This window comes from Myxocyprinus asiaticus, chromosome 16 (assembly GCF_019703515.2).
Source record: "Myxocyprinus asiaticus isolate MX2 ecotype Aquarium Trade chromosome 16, UBuf_Myxa_2, whole genome shotgun sequence".
In the NCBI taxonomy this organism is placed as follows: Eukaryota; Metazoa; Chordata; class Actinopteri; order Cypriniformes; family Catostomidae; genus Myxocyprinus; species Myxocyprinus asiaticus.
Genome location: NC_059359.1, coordinates 16,492,033 through 16,497,542, shown reverse-complemented (window position 1 = coordinate 16,497,542; position 5,510 = coordinate 16,492,033).

Below are 5,510 nucleotides of genomic sequence, written 5' to 3'. Positions count from 1 at the left end.
ATGTGATCAGACCCCATTACCAATCATACAGCTAAATTTTCATTAAAATCATACAGTGCACACAGAATAAGGAACTTCCTGTTTCACATTTGTGCCCTTAATTTATTGTATTGCCATGGCAACACTGTTCAATATATCAAATCAATTTGCAGTTTAGCATCTTCAATGTCACAAAGTTTGGTGCCAGTCACATGAATACCCTATGACGAGTATTCAAAAGTTCAGGGCCTGCAATTTTCAAAAATAAAATGCACATTCAATCCAAAATAGCTGACTTCCTGTTGGGCAGAGCTAATGACTGTCAGCGTGAAAGTTGTCCACTTGATGAGAACAATATATGTAGCAAGTTTGATGGCCATAGAAGAAACTGACCCCACCACTTTTGTCAAAAGATGACACTACAGAGCTTCACAGCCACACCCATGTGTTAACTTTTGCCCAGGCTTAATGGCCGACAACTCTGATGTGTGCACAAAATATCATGAAAATTCAAGCATGCCAAATACTTCAAAAACATCTGAATATACATAAAAAGGAATAATGACATTTAATGCATTGCCATGGCAACACTAAGATATCAAGAATCCCTTCAGAATTTTAAATCTGCACTGACTTTACATTATTCTAAAAACATTTGAAGCAATTCAGGTAAACATAAGAGGGATATTTCAAAATCTGTTAAACGTGCCACACTTCCACCAGTTGGTGGCACTACAACCATGACCCACAATAGCCACATCAATGTGATCACCCCACAAGGCCAAACATTTGGCTCCAGTTTGATGTAAATAGCAAGATGCACGCAGAAGATATGAGACACTTACTTTTTCCCATTTTTTGACATTACTTTATCATGTTGCCATGGCAACAACGTTCGATATATCAAAAATCAGTTTGCAATTTAGTATCGTCAATGTCTTGGCATGATGTTGCCAACATTTGGTGCCTGTAACATGAAATCCCTAGGAGTATTTCAAATTCCAGAGCATGCATTTTTCAAACAATCCAAAATAACTGATTTCCTGTTGGGCAGAGCTAATGACTGTCAGCGTGAAAGTTGTCCGGCTTGATGAGATCTATGTGTACAAAGTTTGGTGATGGTAGCTCAAAAGGGATGTGCTACAGAGCCCCCTGAATATGCCCATCTTCTAGGGGGCACTACAGAGCCCCCTCTACAAAACCATGTATGAACTTTTGCCAAGCCCTAATGGCCAACGACTGGAAGTATTTTCAAAAACATACCCATACTAGTGAGACAAATCTACGGTTCAATTTCCATGGTGACGTGATTGTTTACGAAACAAGATGCTACACAACAAAGTCTGGTCTAACGATTAAAGAAGACATACTAATACTATAAACATTTGATGCACACTATACAAATATACTCACCTAAAATAATAGAAAATAACTATAGCCCAAACAGTATTGATGACAACAGCAGTGCTTTTCTTGCTTAAAAGAAGTATAAGCTGGTTAAATGGTTTTCCAGTCTGGCCAAGGTGCTGCTCAGATTTAGCTGTTGGCTAGAAAGTCTCTCAGCCTGACCAGCTTAGGCTGTTATGTTTTTGTTTTTTTCCCCAGCAGGGTTGGACTTTCAGATAATGGGCTTTGCTAATCTCAACATGATGTAAGAACCGTATGCTTTTCTGCAATTTATGTGCTGCCTGGAGGGAAACATCTTAAATATTTTCTTGACCTTTTGGAACTGCAGAGGGAAATCTGCTTCAGCTTATCAAGACACATTTACAATCATATGAATACAGATGCTTCACCCCTTGCAGTTTGCTAACATTAATAATAACATTTAAAGATCTCATGAGAAGAAAGTGCCCGCTTCCCGGTGCAGCTACCTCATGCTATCTCACACCGGGCATTGAAAAACATCGATAAGAGCACTAAATAATGGTGTTCAATTAAGTGCTTGTACAAGAGGATGTTAGCATTTCAAAGCTTCTAGAAAAAAAAATAGCCTTGAAGGGCTTTTCAGCAGATTCACTGTGGGCTGTAGCATGAAGAACAGACCAAGAGCACAACACCTCTACATGGGTTCTGAAGTGGTGCTTTGATCTGCAAATTTTATCAATAGCGACCAAACCATTTCACGCTTCAAGTAGGCCTACTTTCACAATTCAGGAGGACATACGATATACTGCTACTTATATAAACATCAAACTGTGACATTTCATAAATATAGCATAATATTAGATCTTTTGGTATAAATTTATGCTAATGATAACAGAGAACCACTTACCACAAGCTGGTAAATGTATTGATACAGTGCCTATAGAAAGTCATCATACCTTGTCAAAATCCTTATCACATTACACACCAGGAAATTTATATAAATTCAATCTAACCTTTTACAGCAGTATTTACACATTATAACCTTTAACATCAAAGTGTAAACAGCAAGTTAAAAAAATCTGCACAATTATTAATTTAGTAAAATACCTGGTTTGGATAAGTGATCAGCCAACTAAAATTAACCATTATAAACTTGCTCAACCAATAACCTTTCAGATCACATAGCTGGCTAATTGGCCCCCAACTGACATAAATCGTAGTGGTTTTGATTTCAGAATAAAATGGCTGTTCCATGAGGATTCCATTACTAGTAGTGCATGGTAATAAATTCAAGAATTAACTAAACCCAGCAAAAAAAGAAACATCCCTTTTCAGGACATTGTATTTTAAAGACAATTTTGTAAAAATCTAAACTTTACAGATCTTTATTGTAAAGGGTTTAAACAATGTTTTCCATGCTTGTTCAATGAACCATAAACAATAAATGAACATGCACCTGTGGAACGGTTGTTAAGACACTAACAGCTTACAGACGGTAGGCGATTAAGGTCACAGTTATAAAAACTTAGGACACTAAAGAGACCTTTCTACTGACTCTGAAAAACACCAAAAGAAAGATGCCCTGGGTCCCTGCTCATCTGCATGAACGTGCCTTAGGCATGCTGCATGGAGGCATGAGGACTGCAGATGTGGCCAGGGCAATAAACTGCAATGTCCGTACTGTGAGACGCCTAATACAGCGCTACAGGGAGACAGGAAGGACAGCTGATCGTCCTTGCAGTGGCAGACCACGTGTAACAACACCTGCACAGGATCGGTACATCCGAATATCACATCTGCAGGACAGGTACAGGATGGCAACAACAACTGCCCGAGTTACACCAGGAACACACAATCCCTCCATCAGTGCTCAGACCGTCCGCAATAGGCTGAGAGAGGCTGGACTGAGGGCTTGTAGGCCTGTTGTAAGGCAGGTCCTTACCAGACATCACCAGCAACAACATTGCCTATGGGCACAAACCCACCTTCGCTGGACTAGACAGGACTGGCAAAAAGTGCTCTTCACTGAGGAGTCATGGTTTTGTCTCACCAGTTGTGATGGTCGGACTCGCGTTTATCGTAGAAGGAATGAGTGTACACCGAGGCCTATACTCTGGAGCCGGATCGATTTGGAGGAGGAGAGTCCGTCATGGTCTGGGGCGGTGTGTCACAGCATCATCGGATTGAGCTTGTTGTCATTGCAGGCAATCTCAACAATGTGCATTACAGGGAAGACATCCTCCTCCCTCCTGTGGTACCCTTCCTGCAGGCTCATCCTGACATGACCCTCCAGCATGACAATGCCATCAACCATACTGCTCATTCTGTGTGTGATTTCCTGCAAGACAGGTATGTCAGTGTTCTGCCATGGCCAGCAAAGAGCCCGGATCTCAATCCCATTGAGCACATCTGGGTCCTGTTGGATCGGAGGGTGAAGGCTAGGGCCAATCCCCCCAGAAATGTCTGGGAACTTGCAAGTGCCTTGGTGGAAGTGTTGGGTAACATCTCACAGCAAGAACTGGCAAATCAGTCCATGAGGAGATGCACTGCAGTACTTAATGCAGCTGGTGGCCACACCAGATACTGACTGTTACCGCCCCCATTATTCCATTTCTGTTAGTCACATGTCTGTGAAACTTGTTCAGTTTATGTCTTAGTTGTTGAATGTTTTTATGTTCATACAAATATTTACACATTAAGTTTGCTGAAAATAAAAGCAGTTGAAAGTGAGTTTATATAGTTGGAAAGGTGCTTTCAAAAGGGCTCTGGGAAAAAATTGTGGAATGGCACAGGTTAGGAAAAGGGTACAAAAAGATTTCAAAAGTTTTCCATCCCTCCAAGTACCGTTCAAAGCATTATTAAGAAGTGGAAAGCGCATGGCACCACCAAAACCATGTCTAGATCGGGCCGTCCCTCCTAACTGGATGACCGTGCCATGATGCTATTGATCAGGGAAGCTATCATGAGGCCAAAGGCAACTTTAAAGGATTTACAAGCCCTTATGGCTGAAATTGATCGGTCTGTGCATGTGACAATCTCCCAAGCTTATCACAATAGGATTCTGATGCCATGTGGAAAAAGTTTTTATGGTCAGATGAGACAAAAATGGATCTTTTTACACAAATATTCCCCAATCCAAGTGCGCGACGCTAGTAGAGGCATTTCCAAACAGACTAATGGCTGTCATTCAAGCAAAAGGTAGCTCTATGAAGTATTAAATCCAGGGGTATGATCACTTTTCAAACCCTGTTATTCTAGTTCTTCAACAAATTTCATAAACTTTCGCATTTTGTAAGGCAAAATTTGTATATATTGTTAACGAGTTTTAATTTCAGACTGTAAGATAAAAGTTGGAATAGTAAGTGGCTATTTCAAAGGGGTGTGATGATTTTCTATAGGAACCGGAGCTCACCCAAGTATGAAAATGAATCTATATACCTTTGTGCCTATTAAAACCTCCATGATTTTTCTTCTTCGTAGAACACAAAAGGAGATATTTAGCAGAATGTCCAAAATGCGCTTTTCTATCAAAAGCAAACAATGACCAGACATTTTACAATTTACCATAAAGTAGTCCATTCAATAATCTTAGCAATTAAATAGTTTTGACAAGAACATTATTGTTGTGCATCTTTAACAAGCTAATAATTACTTACAGTTTGGTCTGCCCCTCACACAAAGCTACCATATGGGTTTAGAAGACTTGAATCACTTATGACTTGTGCAGTATATTACGTTTATGGTACGTTCTGTCCTTATAAGTGCTTCACAGCTTCACCTTTGCTTTATGGAAAAGCATGTTTGTGAATTAGCACCATGGAAGCTGATCCATGACTATTTTTATAGAAAAAAATAAAAGCAAAAAAGGCACAGTGATTCATAAACCTATTTAGGACATTCTGCTACACATCTATGTTGAAAGGAGAAAGGAAAAAGAAAAATCATACAGGATTTGATCAACCCTTTTGGGTGAACAATTTCTTCAGTCTGGATAGTAAGCACTTTTTAGAGCAAAGCACTGCCACCCAATGGATGAGCTATACAAATAAAACCTTGCATTCAAGGGAAAGACAAAGGAAAAACCATGTATTTATAAACTGCTACAGAAAGCCATATCAATATAATAAACAGCAAAAATAACTTTGTAACCATATGAGTTTCTG